Below are 20,065 nucleotides of genomic sequence, written 5' to 3'. Positions count from 1 at the left end.
CTTACTACTGACACCTTCTCTAGTGAGTGCAAGAATGCACAGTTTAATATCAGTAATCACTTGCGGTACATGATCAGAAGTTCCCTGACAAAGAGCAATACTTACTAAATGAACAAGAGGTAATTGTGGATTGTAGAATCCGAACACACATATATGCCCTTTCGTGTTTCAATAAACTATCTCTCTTTAACCTCTACTTATCATAAGACTGAATTAATTCATTCAATACTCTTCTTCAAAGAATCAATCTGTATTGTTCAGGCGCAGTTACATTAATTGTTCTCTGTTCAATTTTATTATGTTTGCATCGGTTTTTTATGCTGTTTGGGCGACCCTACTATTTTCAGCCATCTATATGATCTTCCCGACTAACACACAAACTGTTTCAACACAGATTCATTCAAAAACAACAAAAAATAATCAGGAATAATCAATTACCAAAGTTACTACATCATTTATCCTCATGCCGGAAACCATGCTGCTCAAGAAGGTTAGAGAGGCCGGCCGCAGGTAATGCCTGGGGGAGAAAGAAGAGCGTCCTATCCCGCTCTTGTACTGACGCCGACTGGAAAGCTGCATTTCTTATCTTAAAGGAGCGCCGCTGGGGGCCGATTGTGGTAAATTGTGAAAATATTTATGTTAATTGCAGCGCATGACAGTGCTGTAATTAACAAATATTTTCACAAAGGCCCACAAACAGCCTCTGGCCGCGCTCCATTAAGAAATGAATGCAGCACGTGCGGGAGGAGCCACTGCCTGCACAGGCTTCCAGCAGACAGAAAATTAGCATTTTTCATCCCGCTCGCGTTTTAAAAGCAGCGGCGCGAATGCTCTCCCGGGATGTGCTGTGTGTGCGCGCTTCACACACAGCATTGCGCGCTCGGGGGAACGAAGGTGTAAACGCGCGCACTCCCACCTTACAGGGAACAGTGATTGCGAGTCCAGCAAAATGCCCCTAACACATTGTTGACTGAAGGTACAGCTTTAGTTTGCTAAATGAGATGTTGTAAAATATTCATGGGTAAGGCTACCCTAGTTGCAGGTAGCGCCCACTGGCACTCATTTTCAGGGTCCCACATATATTTTTACTAAGCAGACTTTGTTACAGAACAAGAGAGAGAAAAACACAAACGTGGGAGAAGAAAAAGAGTAACAAGCATTGTCATAGCCAATAGGTCTCGCTTTTGGGACCTTATAAGTGTTTAGCCATGCAACAGTTGCATAACTAAACACTTATAAGGTCTCAAAAGCGAGACCTATTGGCTATGCCAATGCTTGTTTTAACTGCTGCAATCTATTGAAGCCTCACGGAGAACATCAAAGCGGCCGTGCGGCCGCGAAAGTGAAAGTAATCACGGTCAAGCGCGATGCGCGCGCCCGCGCACATGCACTGTAGCTCTAGGCTGGCCTGGTAGCACTTTTTGGAGCCCTCACAAAATGTCTCGCCAGACCAGCGCATGCGCTGGGTCAGGCGAGACCTAAAAAATTGCAAAAATGGGACAAAGGAAGAAGGCAAATATTGAACTTAGCAAGCACAAGGAGATGAGGGACGGAGTGCTGAACATTGCAAACACACACCTCCAGTCACAGATCTGAGTTGAATCCATCATCGTTCTCTAGCTCACTTTACCACCCCAGTTCAGACACAGCTATATGCAAATAAGTCTTGACCCTGTGTCTCATGAGAACAGCCCAGCCCGAACTGCCAAGCCATGTCTTCCCTGGACCAGAGACAAGCATCCTGAGACCGGTTTCGGGCTAACAGCCCTCATCAGCCAGGCTAGCTTGAATCCAGTGGCAAAGTGAGCAAGGGACCCATGTCTGGGCATACCCTGCCAACTTAGGGCGAACAAAGCAAACACAAGGAGATGTTATGTTATGTTATGTTAAAATTATTTCTAAAGCGCACGTACACCCAGAGGTTTCATGGCGCTATGGCAAAGGTGTACTAGGTCAGGAGGTTACTGGTAAGCTTGGACAAAAAGAAAGGTCTTGAGGAGAGATCTGAAATGCGGCAGGGAGGTTTCAAGTCTGAGGTCCGAAGGAAGGGAGTTCCACATCTGCGGTGCCAGAAAAGAAAAAGAAAGTCCGCCGTGTTTTTTCCTCTTGAAACGAGAGGGGGTGAGAAAATTGGAGTGTAACGATCGGAGTGCACGGGTGGGGGAGTAGCGAGAAATTAGAGAAGAAATGAAAGCAGGCGCCTTGCAGGTAAGGGTTTTGAAGATAGTGCAACCTAGTTTAAACAGACAACGTTTGTCAACCGGGAGCCAATGAAGACGTTTCAGCAGAGGACGGACGTGTTGGGTACGTGGTTGGTGAGTGATGAGGCGGGCAGCCTGATTCTGGACCAACTGGAGTCGGTGAAGTTGATAGAGGGGGATGCCAACATAAAGGGAGTTGGCATAGTCTAACCGTGAGATGACCAGGGCCAAGAGAACTACAGTAAGGGCCTCAGAGGTAAGAAATCTGGCAATCTTACGGATTCTGCGTAAGTGAAAGAAGCATGAAGATGTAACTGCTCCAATCTGGGGCTTCATGGACAGATCGCAGCTGATAATCACTCCAAGGCTTTTGACCGATTTAGAAGGTACAGGGGGATTTCCTAGCGTGGGGTGCCAGAAATTGTTGTTCCAGGGATTTGAGGGGCCGGTCAAAACAAGCTCGGTCTTATCAGGGTTGAGCTTGAGTTGGCTGATATTCATCCAATCCCTGATAAAGCATAGAGTAGCTTGAAAGCTGGAAATGGAAGCAGTAGAGGAGTTAATATTGAAGACCAGTTGAAGGTCGTCTGCATAGTTGAAGCAAACCACTTCAAAATTGCGGAGCGAGTGGATAAGAGGGACCATGTATAGGTTAAAAAGTAGGGGTGAGAGAGCCGAACCCTGTGGGACACCACAGGTTAAAGGGGTCTTCATGGCAGAAAAGGTGGCCAAACGAACAGCCTGCGAACGGTCTCCTAAAAAGGAAGAAATCCATTTTAGGGCCGTGCCCTGAATGCCAGCATCACGGACACGGTCGATCAGAAGGTTATGATCGACCGTGTCAAAGGCGGCCGATAGATCTAAAAGAACAAGGGCTTGGGCGAGATTGTGGTCCGCACCCCTACGGAGCTCGTTCATCACGGCAAGTATGACCTGCTCGGTGGAATGTGCAGGCCTGAATCCGGCCTGATGGGGATCAAGAAAGAATGACCGTTCGATGAAGGAACTGAGGCATTGTGTGACATGAGCCTCCAAAATCTTACTCAGGTAGGGGAGGAGAGAAATGGGGCGATAATTACTTAAGTTGGTAGGGTCTGCCTGAGGCTTCTTCAGAATGGGTAAGACCTCTGCTACTTTAAAAGAGGCAGGGACAACCCCTGTTTCTAAAGAGTTATTGAGAAATGCAAGCGGAAGGTCAGGGCAAGAGAGAAACGCTTCTCGAAGAAAAGAAGGGGGACAGGGGTCCAGAGGGGAACCCGAGCTGACCTTTTTTAACAATGAGAAGAAATTTTCCTTAGAAATCGGAGGGATTAGATTGAGAGACTGAGTGTTTTTGGGTGAGAACCCCAAAACCGAACGAACGGGGGTTAGAGGAATGCTTTGCTTAATAGTGATAATTTTCTGGGTAAAGAAATTATTAAGGGCATCGCAAAGGGCCTGGGTAGGTGCTGGTTTAAGGGTCACCCTGTCAGGTAAGGATAGTTCGTTGACAATGGAGAAAATGTCTTTGGTTTTTGTTGATGAGTTAGTGATTTTATTTGAGAAGTAGTCAGATTTAGCTGCGAAGATGGCTTTTTTATAGTCAGCTAGCAGCTTAGTGAAAGTATCTTTGGTGGTAGAAGAATAGTTACGTCTCCACCTGCGTTCTGCCTGTCTGAGAGAGAGTTTCTTAGATTTAAGATCTTCTGTAAACCACCGCTGAGCGTCATGAGGACGCTTAGCTATGGAGAACTTGCAGGGGGCGACGATATTGCTGGCAGCGCAAAGCCAGTTATGAATAGCAGTTTCTTGGTCCTTGAGACAGTCCGTCACCTTAGGCAGGGAGGTAGAAAGTAAGGAACAGAACTTCTCTTTGTTAACACGACTCCAGTTCCTGGTTAAAATTTTATCCGGGGTGGAGGATTTGGCTAAACAAGGCAAATCTAAGGAGAATTGGATGGAATAATGGTCCGACCAGGGACAGGGGGAGATAGCTAGGGAGAAAATGGGTATATTGACTGTCCATAACTGGTCGAGGAGGTGTCCTTTGATATGAGTAGCAGTGTGGATGTGCTGGGTACAGTTGAGGCCCCCGAGGAGGTCAGTGAATTCTCGGGAGAAAGAAGTCTCATTAGGGTCAGAGGGCCAGTAGTTAAAGTCGCCTATTATCAGAAGATTGGGATTATTTATTGTGAGGTGAGAAATGAGATCTCCAGCTAACTGAGGAAAAGAGGGCATAGGAAGGGGGGGCCGATAGAATAAGGCACAAGTCAAAGAAGCTGAGGAGGAATCAAGTTTAATAATGAGTGCCTCGACGGAAGGAATAGCAGTGATATTTAAGGTGGTAAACTGTAGCTGATGGTGGATGATTGCAGCCACACCCCCGCCGTGGCGCCCGGCAGGTCTGTTGGTCTGCAATATGTAGTAACCTGTGGGGATGGCTGCCAAGATATCTGGGAGAGAATCATCCGTAAGCCATGTTTCGGAAAGAAGGAGTACGTCAGGTTTTAGGGTGTCAAGCAAATAGAAGATTTCTGATTGATGTTTAGGGAGGGATCGCGTGTTTAGATAATAAAAATTCAACAGCTGTTTGTTAGGGTGGGGGGGGTTAGGAGTGGGAGGGAGGGGAACAGAAGGGTCTGTGCTAAGCAATGGAAGAGGTAAGAGAGAACCGGAGGACAGGATTCCACAAGAAAGAAGCTCTTGCTTTAGTCGTGGCTTAATGGGCCAAGGATAGCGGAGAGTGCATAAATCGCTTGAGGAGTATTTAAAATGCTGAACAGCGGGTCCTAGCCCCTGCCCCGGTCGGTCGCGGACGGGCGCAGACGGGCTTGCCTTTAGCGCGCCTTCGGCGCGCTGCCGGCGCGCCCGCTGCGCGCGTCCGCTGCGCGCTTGCGCCGACATCGGAGTTTTATGCTCAGCAGGCTCAAAGGACTAGAGCGCGAGTTTGCCCCCTCACACAAGATGGCGGCCCCGCTGGTCGGTGCAAGCCCAGCCGCCGGCGAAAGCGCGACGGGTATGGGGAAGATGATAGACGGAGTGATGAACATTGCAAACACTCACCCCCAGGAACAGATCTGGGTTGAATCCATCATCGTTCTTTAGCTCACTTTGCCACCCCAGTTCAGACACAGCTATATGCAAATCAGTCTTGACCCTGTGCCTTATGGGAACAGTCCAGACCGAACTGCCAAGTCATGTCTTTTCTGGACCGTAAACAAGCATCCTGGAACTGGTTTCAGGCTAACAGCCCTCATCAGCCAGGCTAGCTTTAATCCAGTGGCAAAGTGAGCAAGGGACCCACATCCGGGCATACCCTGCCAACTTAGAGCAAACACAAGGAGATGATGGACGGAGTCCCGAACATTGCAAACACTCACCCCCAGTCACAGATCTGGGTTGAATCCATCAACGTTCTTTAGCTCACTTTGCCAGCCCAGTTCAGACACAGCTATATGCAAATCAGTCTTGACCCTGTGTCTCATGGGACCAGTCCAGCCCGAACTGCCAAGCCATGTCTTCCCTGGAACAGAGACAAGCATCCTGGGACCGGTTTCGGGCTAACAGCCCTCATCAGCCAGGCTAGCTTGAATCCAGTGGCAAAGTGAGCAAGGGACCCACGTCTAGTCATACCCTGCCAACTTAGTGCGAACAAAGCAAACACAAGGAGATGATGGACAGAGTGATGAACATTGCAAACACTCACCCCCAGGCGCAGATCTGGGTTGAATCCATCATCGTTCTTTAGCTCACTTTGCCACCCCAGTTCAGACACAGCTATATGCAAATCAGTCTTGAACCTGTGCCTCATGGGAACAGTCCAGACCGAACTGCCAAGCCATTTCTTACCAGGACCAGAAACAAGCATCCTGGGACTGGTTTCAGGCTAACAGCCCTCATCAGCCAGGCTAGCTTGAATCCAGAGGCAAAGTGAACGAGGAACCTATGTCCGGGCATACCCTGCCAACTTAGGGCGAACAAAGCAAACACAAGGAGATGATGGACGGAGTCCCGAACATTACAAACACTCACCCTCAGTCACAGATCTGTGTTGAATCCATCATCGTTCTTTAGCTCACTTTGCACCCCAGTTCAGACACAGCTATATGCAAATTAGTCTTGACCCTGTGCGTCATGGGAACAGTCCAGACTAAACTGCCAAGCCACGTCTTCCCTGGACCGGAAACAAGCATCCTGGGACCGGTTTCGGGCTAACAGCCCTCATCAGCCAGGCTGGCTTGGGGAACAACCTTTACAACGCAACTTTTACAACGCACTACCATTACAACGCATTTTTTACAACGCATAATCCATTACAACGCATGATATTACAACGCATGACACTACAACGCATTTTTAAAAACTACCATTACAACGCATTCCATTACAACGCATACTACCATTACAACACATACTATTACAACGCATAATATTACACTATACTATCCAACACTTACCCTACTGATGCACCCCCTGGAGTTAGAATAGTAATTTTTACCCCTATACTATCCAACACTTACCCTACTGATGCACCCCCTGGAGTTAGAATAGTAATTTTTACCCCTATACTATCCAACACTTACCCTACTGATGCACCCCCTGGAGTTAGAATAGTAATTTTTACCCCTATACTATCCAACACTTACCCTACTGATGCACCCCCTGGAGTTAGAATAGTAATTTTTACCCCTATACTATCCAACACTTACTCTACTGATGCACCCCCTGGAGTTAGAATAGTAATTTTTACCCCTATACTATCCAACACTTACCCTACTGATGCACCCCCTGGAGTTAGAATAGTAATTTTTACCCCTATACTATCCAACACTTTCCCTACTGTTGCACCCCCTGGAGTTAGAATAGTAATTTTTACCCCTACACTATCCAACACTTACCCTACTGTTGCACCCCCTGGAGTGTAATTTTTACCCCTATACTATCCAACACTTACCCTACTGATGCACCCCCTGGAGTTAGAATAGTAATTTTTACCCCTATACTATCCAACACTTACCCTACTGATGCACCCCCTGGAGTTAGAATAGTAATTTTTACCCCTATACTATCCAACACTTTCCCTACTGTTGCACCCCCTGGAGTTAGAATAGTAATTTTTACCCCTACACTATCCAACACTTACCCTACTGTTGCACCCCCTGGAGTTAGAATAGTAATTTTTACCCCTACACTATCCAACACTTACCCTACTGTTGCACCCCCTGGAGTTAGAATAGTAATTTTTACCCCTACACTATCCAACACTTACCCTACTGTTGCACCCCCTGGAGTTAGAATAGTAATTTTTACCCCTACACTATCCAACACTTACCCTACTGTTGCACCCCCTGGAGTTAGAATAGTAATTTTTACCCCTATACTATCTAATACTTACCTTAAATGTAATTTAATATTATGCGTTGTAATGGTATGCGTTGTAAAGGTAGTATGCGTTGTAATGGTAGTGCGTTGTAAAGGTATTTTTTTAAAATGCGTTGTAGTGTCATGCGTTGTAATGTCATGCGTTGTAATGGATTATGCGTTGTAAAAAATGCGTTGTAAGTGCATGCGTTGTAATAGTGTGCGTTGTAACGTCATACATCCGGCTGGCTTGAATGCAGTGGCAAAGTGAGCAAGGGACCCACGTCTGAGCATACCCTGCCAACTAAGGGCGAACAAAGCAAACACAAGGAGATGATAGACGGAGTGATGAACATTGCAAACACTCACCCCCAGGCACAGATCTGGGTTGAATCCATCATCGTTCTTAACCTTAACCTGCAAGAGTGATATAAGAGGGAAGGGAGTGCCCGGTGGTGGATGGAAGTGACACACGGTTGAATCACGTCTAGGCAGTCTTGGTATTCAGCTCTCACTACATTTGAAGTTGCTGAGTACGGGCTCCTGAGCAAGGCTTTGGGCATGAGCATTTATTATTTTACAAATTAAGGACTGCTTAGTGGGTTACTACTTTTACGTTGTGGTGAATAAACTGTTAAGACACAGATTCAATTCCCAAAATACCATTACCTTTTTTCCGAGTTAATGATCTGCAATATTGCTACCTGGACATGCAGTGCCACACAACTGTGCTACACACAAAATAAAAATCCAGTGCTTATTGTTACCAAGATAAATTGAATTACTCCAGCCAAATAAATGCAGTCATTTCATCTTCTTTTCAGCACCGTCGGCGGGTCTTGGGCTCAAAATTCCACGGACCTGATAATTCTCGCCTCGGTGCCTATTCCAATCATGGAGTCCCACTCTGCAACTCTGGGCAATAGCTTGCTTAATCTCCACAACGGCCCCTACAACGCTAAAGGATGCCTGGCCTCCACCTTGGGGGTGCCCAGGAGTGGACGCCTCACAGGGAAAGCCAGGATGGGTTCCACAGCGGTATTCGTACAAGCGCCTTGAGACCCTTGCGGGTGAGTAGTGCGCTATACAAGTATCAATTTACATTACATTTACATTACATTACACCTTAAAATGGATCAAGAAAACATTGCCTTTCATTCCCATTGGTGCAAAAAAACAGCCATTACGATGTTTGGGTTGTCAAAAATGGAGCATTTCAACTGTCTTTTTCTGAGCTTACAGCAGCAGTATCTGAATAAATTATAAAGGATACATAAGCGGCTGCTAGGCATCTCCTGGGAATTCTCAAGTGTCAATCCATTTCTCATGCCATTAAAGATCTTTAATTCCATACCAACCCATACCCACCCTGAACCCTAAAATTACCCTTGCCACCCAAAAACCCATGCCAACCCTGAACCCTAAAATTACCTTGCCACCCTAAAACCCATTCCCACCCTGAACCCTAATATTACCCTTACCACCCCAAAACCCATTCCCACTCTTAACATTACCCTTGCCACCCCAAAACCCATACCCACCCTGAACCCTAAAATTACCCTAGACACCCCAAAACCCATACTCACCGTGAACCGTAAAAATACCCTTGCCACTCCAAAACCCATACCCACCTGAGCCCTAAAATTACCCTTGGCACCCCAAAACACATACCCACCCCGAACCCTAAAATTACCCTTGCCACTCCAAAACGCATACCAACCCTGAAACCTAAAATGACCCTTGCCATCAAAAAAACCATACCAACACTGTACCCTAAAATTAGCCTTGCCACCCCAAAACCCAAACCCACCTAAACCATATATAGTTACCATATACTTACATGTAAAACACATATACCTTTACCATTCATCCATTTACAACGAAATACGCTGTAAAGGCATATGCGTTGTGATGGCAGTGCGTTGTAATGAACTTGCGTTGTAATGGCATGCTATGGCGTTGTGATGGATTCGTAGTAATGGATGTTTCCCGTTATTGATGCTTGGCGAGTAGGGAGACAGACGAGAAAATAAACAAGCATTTACAATGCAATGGTCTCGGCATTGTTGAAGTTAGAGCTATTGGCATTGCTCATGACATTATTTTTGTTTATGTTTTTGTTTTTAAAACATTTAAAGAATTGGCATTGTTATTTACAATGTCAATAGCTTAATCTCTCTCAAATGCGAGACCTATTGCATTTGCCCCCACACAGAGCCACACACACGAAGCCACCCACACACACAGAGCCACCTACACAGAGCTATTCACATAGAGCAACCCACACACAAATAGAGCCACCCACACAGAGCCACCTACACACACACTGTTACCCACACACAGACAGAGCCACCCACGCATTGAGCCACCTACAAAAAAAGCCACCCACACAGAGCCACACACACAGAGGCACACACATATACACACACACATAGAGCCTCCCACACACACACACAGAGCCACCCACACTTACAGAGCCACACACACAGAGCCACACACACAAAGCCACACACACAAAGCCACACACACAGAGCCACACACATACAGAACCACACACACATATAGAACCACACACACATACAGAACCACACACACACACACATAGATCTAGACACATACACATTGATCTTGGGAGCCAAAACAGAAGTGGCACCGTTGTTTCTAGATCTTTGCATTTATCACTAAAAATTAAGCATTTAAAAAATAAATGACTAATAAATATTGACAGATTATCTGAAAGGTTTCTGAGGTGGCCATAGTGGGGGCGATTGGTCAGCGAACACAGGAACCCTTATCCTGTCCTTTGTATTGCTGCTCGTCCTTCTGCTTCTCATATAAAGAAACTACAAGTTTCAAGCATACTGTGAGAGTGTCAGCAATAAGTAAAGCTATGCACGAGTGTGTCAGATAATGAGCATGCGAAGCAAGACTACTCTCCGTGAATAGTGTAACTCACCCGAAATATTATTAAAGTTACACTGAGCAATGATCACTAATGCGATTGATGTGTGCCAAACATATAACTCAAAATGGAGCAAACTGCAGGGAAACAGTGCACAACATGAAATAAACACAACCTAATGTCTAGTGTATACTTATGCTATTCAATGTATACACAAGTCAACTGGCATGCCTCGCAACACTCACCTCCTATAACGGGCAAGTGTATAATGACCAGAAGTAAGGTCGGAAAACAAACATCCCGATCATGATGCGTCAAGTCCTGCAAATTTATGAATTATATCATCAGTAGACAAACGAGACCCCGTATATAAAACGTATCAAATGTTGTGTACATATGAAGACGCCCAAGGACTCACCTCATAAATTCCCAAGGTGTCATAGAAGTCACCGCGCGTGATAACGCTCGCCAGTAAACTGTAGTTGGGGTCAAACACGCTAGCTTGAAATAGCTAGAACAAACCACGACAGTCACGTGGTTGCAAGTGCGCGTGCGACCAAAAAATGGAAATAAAAGGCGGACTAGTGTAACCAAAAAAGGCGCCATCTTATAGGGGAGAGAGGTTATGAGCTATTACTGATAATTCCCAGGTTGCCGGTTGAAAGACACATACTAATGCCGATAATGTAGAATTTCCCAGATCATCTCAATAAAAAATGAACATACTGAATAAACACTGTAACGCGGGTGGGTCCTAATATGGATCCAATATAATCATGAAACCCCAAAAAGACCGAATCCAAGTATGCAAACGTACATTGGAAAAAAAGGCGGTCCCTGGCACATATTCACAAACGGCCGCCATCTTGAAATGGACTAGTCAAAGCAAAAATAAACTAACTAATCCTAGTTACAGGTGTAGCCATGAGGTCAGAATAGTGAGTGAATAAGTATGCAATGAGCCAAAAATTGTGCCCATATACAAAATATAACTAGAAACACATCTTGTGCGTGATGGTTAGTAAGAGAGTGATAAGTGGACACAAAACAGAAATTGCATCATATTAAAATGAGAAAGGCACAAGTATCGAATAGATCAATCTCCAAGTGCAAGGAACTACTATATAATCTAAATAGTATTCATAACAACACGGGGGGAGGAGACAAGAGCAGCAGCCGAACACCGCCGCCTTTCTCCGAGGCGAGGAATTATTGGCAATGGTACCCCCTCTGAATGGTGCTCACGCCGGTAAGGTCGCATTTTGCTGGACAAGAAAGCACTAAAACAACGGCATTCCTTCTCCCCCGGGCGCTTGCGCTCCACCCAGTCAGCTCACAAGATAGCCGCCGTGTGGTGTTTTTGCTGCACCCGGCTGCAGGGAATCAATACAAAGGCGTTGAAGGAACCAGGGGCTGGGACGTGTACCGAGGGCTCAACTCTGCACGAGAAAAACTGGTTTTCATTTTAAATCGGAGAGCGTAAGCGAGCCAATGGCTACGAAGGAAACGGAACACCCGCTAACAGCAGAATAATATTTTTAAAAACGGAAACGTTGCAGGTCTTGATTTTTTTTGGGGGCTGTAATTCCCCACCTGGACCCCGCAGGCAGCTTCTAAACACCGAGGCGGCCAACTTCTGGGGGGTTTGAGGAGGAAACCAAGACAAGAGGGAACAAGCACACCACTACCTTTCTCCGAGGCGAAGCAGAAATGCCTCGGAGAAACGCAGTGGCGGTTTCGAAGTCGGGGGCGTGTTTTCCTTTACTCTCCTCTTGCCATTGGCTGGAGGAGATAATTAGACTTCTTGAAAAAAACACGCCCCCGAATCCGAAAAGGACGGGGCCTGTTCAGAGTGACGGACCTCTTCTCCAATGGCTGGCCAGCATTCAAGAGGCCAGCCAATGGAGAACAGGGGAGAAGAGGGGCGGGTTCAAGCCCCTCTTCTCCAAGTCATTAAATCTCAGATCGAGACTGCGCAAGCGCAGCCTTCGAGACGAGACCTAAAAATGTATTGATCATGAAACAAACATTGTCTCATGATTAGGGTTGCAGCTGACCAGATTTCTACAGGCACCAGCGGTATTTTGATGTCCCGGTGGTCAGTACAAACATGTAAAATCACATTAGGCCGGTATTGTTAGCCTTTATCTGTACATACTTTAAACAGAAAATATAGATTGAAAATACTTCTACAGGTGTTCGAGGGCTGCAATAATGATCCATGACTAATAATTAAAGTAAATAAAGAGAGAAAAGTCATGTTGCAAATGAATACAGACGATTTTGTTTGCAGCCCTATTTAGACCTTTGCAGACTCGGCTGGAATGTTACTTTTGGAAAGTTGGCAACCCTACTTCTCATATGCCTTTTCACGAAATGCATTCTCCCGCCATGGCAGTAAAATACAAAGGTAAAAATAGGTTGGGTGGGGGGTGCAAGGGGTACTAGAACCAGATGGGGGAGGGGGGGGGGGAGCTTCAACAGCTCAAGAACGTGTGTCCCTATGGAAGCTGCAGAAGCCGGTGCGAAGACACGCGAAGGGAGGTGGGGTGTTAATTGGGCCATTAGGACTTCAGGAAATTTACACCTTTCAAATACTGACCCTGGACCACCAGACCTTCACTGCAATACCCCGCACCGCCAGAGCGACACCTCTCTGGCCATGTACGAACTCCCAGGACTTCAGTTCAGGCACAGAAATCCCACAGCACACAGATAAGGCGCCCATATTTCGAAGCGCTACAGAACCATTCAGATACAGCACAATAAAAATAGCGTCCGCTGGTAAGTGTGGAACCTTGGGAAGTTGCTTCTTGGTGGGCACATCAAGGTGGCATTGGGGCAGGGGAGAGGTAGTGGCATGCGAAGGGACACGTGCTCGTCCTGCAACAATTCACTGAGGAGTCTAAACCTGCTGTGTCTTTCTACCCCACACCTCCCTTTGTTCAGCTCCTAGCCCGCGACCCCAGCGCCCAGGGCACAACAATAAACACAGCCCCGGAGTCTGCGAATTAAGCCCAGACGCCTGAGCCCCCGGCGCATTGTCTGCTCCGTGCAGTACTGTCGCTTTAACTGGCTCCTTTGTTGCTGAAAAAAGCGCAATTAAAAAAGGGGCGGGCGGACTCTGCCAACCAAACTTCGCTCTCTTCTTTCTCCGCTGGGCAGCAGTTCCCGCGTTCAGTTAGACTCTAATATTTCGGATTCCCTGGGCTCCTGTCACCCAGCGCTGCCGTGGGCTTTGTGGCGCTCAGTTCGTCCTGTTGCTGCTGAGAACTTTCGATTTCCCCCCCAAGGAGCTGCAATAAAACGTAGCTGGTTTAAGACGTTATGGGGGAACTTCTCGTCATCTCTGTGCAGAGTTCCATCCCGGAGGAGAGGGCGAGCACCTCCCCATGCTTGGCTACTCACGTGTGGAAGTTATCGCGGCGCTAGATTTACGCCGGCGCTATTTTTGGAGGCCTTTTTTTTTTAACCGCTGGGTACATTTTTGAAGACATTGTTGGAAAGCTGAGTGCAGAGAAACTGCGAGGCGATTGCATCTTCTCCTGTAAGTACATATAACCTTTACGCATTTGATTACTGGTGACTGGTTAATTGTTTAAACATTGAATGATTAAAGATGCACTCAAGTTGGCTTCATCTTCAACATGTTTCTAAATGTTTAAAAAGGCTATTGTTCTCTGTCAGATTTCTGGGCTGAAAGATTGGCAAGTAAGCTCAGAGTGGACTTTGCGCCAGTTGTCCTAACTGACCACTGGTCTCGTGCCATGCCCGATACCTTTACCCGATAGTGATTGTTTAGGCCAATGTCAATGTCCACGCTGGGATTTTGGGGGCAGTGTGTAACATGGTAAAAATATGATTACAGCCCCCAGAATGCAATGCACAGGTGGCAGTAAACCCAGGATTGGCTGAAGGTGTGCCATAGCACGGAGCCACTTCTGAACTATGGTGAAGGGTGTTCGTTCTGCCTCGCACCAGCTCAAGTTCTGCTCCGTGTTTCTTTCTTAGCGGTACCATGCATGAGCGTGTCAATAACTTCAATTCACAGCGCCAAGAAGCAGTTCATTCTGTGTTGTACGTGAACTTTATTAACGTCTTGCCACAGTCTCTGATTATTGCAGATTTCAGCATCATGCACAAAATCTCCCCGATGTGGGGAGCATTTAATTGTTGTGATTAGCCTCTATTAAATGGATACAATTGTAGACGATAAATATTTCAGGTGCCTTGGCGAAAAAACAAGCGTTGGCAAAAGCAGTAGGTCTGGCCATGGCAAGACGAAAGTTACTATTTTTGTTGCATACAACACAAACATAAAAAGGAAAATGAAACTGAGTACATTTGGCAGCCATATGCTTGCATTTGGAAAATTGTAATGGTTAAAACAATATGAGCTGTCCCAAGCACGCAGTTGTAGTCAGATTAGAGAGAAACCCTTTTAGCTTCAAGGCACACCGGCACAAACTGGCGGAAAGATAATGCACGATTGACATTCGATTACTGTAATGTAAAGAGCTAGTTTAGACACTCGGGGGTTACATGTTTTAAAAAATTAACAGTACCACAAATGGAAAGGAAAACGCATTTGAAAATGTTCACTTTGTCCTACGAGTCCTGTTACTAAAGTGCACCTTTCTAGGCTGATGTCCAGTCCACGTGGTCTTGTTTGAATGTGCTGTCACTCACCCTGCAGGAGAGACAGCTGCTGAAATGGTCTGAACCCTTATCCCATCCTATAGGCTGTGGTGGGCGGAAGAAAAATGTGAATGCCAGTTGATTAAAGAAATGTATGAACTCTGAGTGAATATATGTGTATATTATAGGAGGCTGGCTTGACAGGTAAAGCTGTGTTAGACCAGAGCTAAGAATGAAAGGTGCTCAGCTAAGTATCTGAAATTGTCCCAGAATCCAACCCTCGTACATCGCGACGACGCCTGGACTTTTCACAAGGTCATAGTATTGCGATGGACAAGGTAATCTGAGCCTGACATTGAGTGTGTCATACAGATTAACCACGTACTACCAGAAATGCTGTTTCACCAACTCCTGTCAGATGACTGGGGCGTTTTTTTGTTGTTGCATATAATCCATTGTGCTGTCAGCGCTAATTCATGCTCCCCGCGCCCCCCCCCCCCCGCCCCCCCAGTTCTGCTATGCTACTTGCCTTATTATATCCTGGATGTCTGTATCCTGACACCCTACTCCTCGGGTGCACATAAATGCTCCACTTCCTACGGACACACACAGTGGGACAGGCTACGGAATGTTTGATGGCACCCATGGCCGCCCCGCCCCCTTCTAGCAGGCTTCTTTAAGTCGCAGGACGTCCCTCCGGTCCCTAAATAGCTCGAGCTCGGCTCTCGCATCCAGGCTTCCTTCCCACTGTACGTTTTAGAAACCCCCTTAAGTAAACGAGCAGTTCACTCGAGCACGTGTTTCCTCTTACACGGAAACTCACTCAAACACAGTCACAACTACATGTTCCCAAACTGTGACACACTCTGACACTAATTCTCTCACACGTGACTCTCTCACACAGATTCTTTCTCACACTTGGGGGCATATTACCAAGAAAACTGCCGCTAAAGCGGCGATAATGGGCTTGATAATATGCTCTATGGAATTCCAATTGAAGCCCATGTTAAATGTGAAAGACGGCTAACATGGGCTTCAATTGGAATTCCATAAAGCATATTATCAAGCACATTATCGCCGTTTTAGCGGCAGTTTTCTGCCGCTAAAGCGGCGATAATTGTATCGCCTGGCTTGATAATATGCCCCTTAGAGCGTCTAAATCTCTGTTGTAGACTCTCACACGTCCCCAGGTCCATAGGCCCCATCCATGTGAGTGCTCTACCGCACTATCCCTGGTCGTGTTGCCAGCTCCGCTGCACGTGCAGCGACCGCACAGGCTGCCCCATCCCCACTGACTCCTCAAGTCTCTGCACCCGCCGGTCCCTCCCTCTTGTGTCTGGCTGTCTGTGCCGCGGCTTTTCTTTCATCAAACGCTTCTAAAACTCCGGAATCACTTGTTGCCGCTTTGTTACACTTGAAGCGCCCCCCCTCCCGCGATGTTGTGTGTCCACAGCCCGCCCTGTGCTGGGAGGAGCCTGTATTTGCATGGGCAGATCTGACCGCCGCCGAGGACCGCTTGTAGAGTGTCTGTGTTTCACGGAGGATTCAAAGGTAGGTTACGGGAGCTCCGTGTTTATGCCGTCTGCATCCTCAGGGCGCAGCGGTGAGAGGCCAGGCAGAGGGGCTTTCGGTGCACTATTTACTTTTTATATTTTTCCCCCGTACTTCCTCTGGACTGGATCCGAGTGCACAGCACGTGGGAGGCTGCCTGCCCCGGTTCTCTTTCAGTACCCATATTATGCCCATGCATGCAGCAGGTGAGGTGAACCCTGTGCCTTTATGACTCTTGTATGTGACCTTCTGCAGCCTGGGGTCAAAGGGCACGTGTTGCTTGCAGAGGTGACCAGATCTGGGTACTGTGAACGCACGTACCTCCCGTGTCGGTGGGTGTGGCGGAGACACAGGCGCCGTCGGGTGCCTGCGAGGCCGAAATTCTACCCCCGGGTGTTAAATATTTCTGCAGATGGACTGGCAGCATTAGGGGGAGTTGGAGCCCTCGTGTTAACATGCAGCGCCGAAGTCTGATCTTTTGTGTGTTCGGACCCCCAAGAGGGAGCAGGTGAGAGGAACTTTCTTAAAAGTGGAATTAATTTGGATCATTCGTTGAATATGCTTTTTTGGGAGGTTTTGTCAGTTCGCCACTATACTGGCACAAATATTGACCCATCTTTAATAAAAAATAAAAAAAATAGTGTTTTTGAGCGCCGCGCACTAGACACCCTTTACTACCGGTGAAGTGGTACTTTCTGGCGTAAAACTGCAAGTCCCAGAATGCAATTCTCGTGAGCTATTGACACTTGATGTGGGGCGTCTCTGTTTTTCTGCCAAATTAATTCCGGCTTCATAAAGCAGCAAAGAAGTATTCAGGAGCTTGTGAAGGAAGCCACTTTCAACGTAGCCTAAGTAAAACTCTCTTCCTCTAAATCTATATATATATTTGTATTTTATTTGTATCCACAAAGCCTCACAATTGTGGGTACAAAGAAGCTGTAATTTATGGCGCCGCCGCCCCGCTAGGACTGCCCTGCCGGGACCCGAGATTCGTGTCCTTAAAGTTGTCAGTTCATTTGCAAATGTTCAGCATCGTTGCTGTGAAAGGTTACCCGCATAATTCCCATTCCCCCTCGCTTCAAAACAAATTCTGTGCCATGCATTACATAGTTGCATAATGCGGTGAGTTATCTATGCACGCTACAAATGTAATGGTCTCCGAGCGCGCGCTCGGGTGTAGCGGACAAGCGTGGGCGCGGTGGCGGGTGGTAGAGTGAAAGAGGGTGTCTGCAGTCTTGCTGTGGGGTCCCTGGTGAGGCAGTGACCCTTTGGGTTGATGGGGAGCCAGGGGGACAGGACAGCCCACTGATCAGTCTTGCTGGCATTTCTGTAGGCCAGTGGCATTCACATTTTTAACCCCCCCCCCCGCATTAAAAAAAACAAATCATTGCCCCCCCTCAGAATTTTTCACAGTTATTCTATTACATTTGCAATTTTTAAAAATGTCTAAACTGATTTAAACATCACACTAATGTTAAACCTTTTAAAGATGTATTCAAATACATGATTGCCAAACATACCATTCTGGTCAGGCAGGCCTTACTAACGTGTACAAGAGTCCACTGTGTGATTATTAGAACTGGGGGCTGGGAGGATGGGAGAACATTTGGAGTTTCTCCTCTTCTGGCACACACTCCCAGCCAGATGTCAATGACAAAATATGTTACCGATGGCCCAGAACACAGCTGCTGGTCATTTGGTTTCAGCTGAAAACAGAGCACTGCTATCGGCATGATGCTTCTTTTAACCAGAATCTGGAGTCCCCCGGGGTCATTTAAGGCGCACCACTAGCCCCAATCAGCATGATGCTTCTTTTAACCAGAGTCTGGAGTCCCCCGGGGTCATTTAAGGTGCACTACTAGCCCCAATAAGCATGATGCTTCTTTTAACCTGAGTCTGGAGTCCCCCGGGGTCATTTAAGGTGCACTACTAGCCCCAATAAGCATGATGCTTCTTTTAACCAGAGTCTGGAGTCCCCCGGGGTCATTTAAGGTGCACTACTAGCCCCAATAAGCATGATGCTTCTTTTAACCAGAGTCTGGAGTCCCCCGGGGTCATTTAAGGTGCACTACTAGCCCCAATAAGCATGATGCTTCTTTTAACCAGAGTCTGGAGTCCCCCGGGGTCATTTAAGGCTCACTGCTAGCCCTAACCCCATTTTGAAGACCCCTGCTCCAGGCTAAGACCCATGAGAAGGAAGGAGGCCTCCGTGGTGTTCCCAAAGGACCGCAGAGAAGACCTGCTCTTGATTTGACGGACCTTGATCTGAAGCTGTGAACTTGCGCTGTGAGATGGCCAGTTCTCCCAGACTAGTGGGGTTTCAGGGTGGAGAGATATTTCTGTTCACTGGTCTGAGCGCGGTCTGCGTAAGCTGTAAGGCAAGACCCCGTCCTCAAGGTTGGATGTGAGACCGTGGTGGAATGTGTAAGGCCTGCTCTCTAGAATCTGAATTATTTACAGGTTACTGGGCACCATCTGTATTTGGCACTGCTGTTGTTTCCCACTTGCGTCCCAGCGCTCCAGATACTACAGCACCCCCCCAAAATTGTTTCATCAACCCTCTTCTTATAATGAACTAACACATGAGAATAAGACTGTCCTGGTGCAGGGAGACCCCAATGTCTGCTCCAAGAAGCATATATTATCAGTGATATCCCAGTCTATAGCAGGAGTTGGCTCGACAGATATACCCTTGACCCTTAGATGGACGAGGCCTTTGACCGCTGGCACCCAGCAGAAATGCTTGTACCTTTGCCCTTTGAAGTTGACTTTGAACTTACCAGAGGGCATCCATTTTGCTGCTTCTACGAGGTGACAGGCAAGGTCTGTTCTAATATTGACTTGCATTGTTCTATGTATCACGGGCACGAGGCGTTGACGTACGTTGTGATTGATTCGAGAACTGGATCCAGATGCAGACAGGATGCAGGAAGTGCATGGCTTGCTTGTCCGTACAATGTGGGGCAGGCCTGGCATTGATCCGGGTCACTCTAGTGTTTCGTTGAGTTTTGCGCTACTCAATGAAGGTTTGTTTGAATAGGTGGCCTTCTGGCGGATTCTTGCACCGCGGCTGGTTTGTATTTTTAGACTGGTTCAGCGTGCTGCTCAGCGAGAGGTCATTGGCTTTAGGAGTTGTATCTGAACTTTGATGTTTCTCTCTGTAGATCAATAGGCCTCTGTCTGACCGCACTCTCCTGATTGTTGCATTTTTCTTTTTTTTTGTAGCTATTTTGGGTCTTTTCCTCAGGAGGCCTTTGTCCACAATACCCATATCCTTCTGAATTTTTATCGTTAATGATAATTTACTAACCTTTGTTCTAAGATACCAAGCTTTAGAATCTGATCCATTTTATCTTGTTATATCCCCCTAGCCTCTGGTGGGAGTCAAACTTGTTGCCCGCAGATCTCCGTTGTGGTCTCTGCCCACAGTGGT

The 20,065-nt window shown here is 46.9% G+C and overlaps 1 protein-coding gene across 4 annotated transcripts in view; it reads left to right on the top strand.

The window, feature by feature from the left end:
• The first annotated feature begins 13,540 nt into the window (after positions 1-13,540).
• Positions 13,541-20,065, top strand: part of PRR5L (proline rich 5 like) — a 284,562-nt gene continuing 278,037 nt past the window's right edge. The window contains exon 1 of one of the 4 annotated variants that reach the window (XM_085643475.1): positions 13,541-13,990. The gene's annotated coding sequence lies outside the window, so the exon portion shown is untranslated. Of the gene's footprint in view, positions 13,991-16,473; positions 16,633-16,770; positions 16,839-16,894; positions 17,141-20,065 lie in introns of those variants that run through there. The other 3 variants (XM_085643476.1, XM_085643478.1, XM_085643477.1) reach the window with 3 other exon arrangements.

This window comes from Triturus cristatus, chromosome 3_1 (assembly GCF_964204655.1).
Source record: "Triturus cristatus chromosome 3_1, aTriCri1.1, whole genome shotgun sequence".
Classification (NCBI taxonomy): Eukaryota; Metazoa; Chordata; class Amphibia; order Caudata; family Salamandridae; genus Triturus; species Triturus cristatus.
Note: the sequence above shows the minus strand (reverse complement) of the source record. Positions and strands in the feature narration are given on the sequence as shown.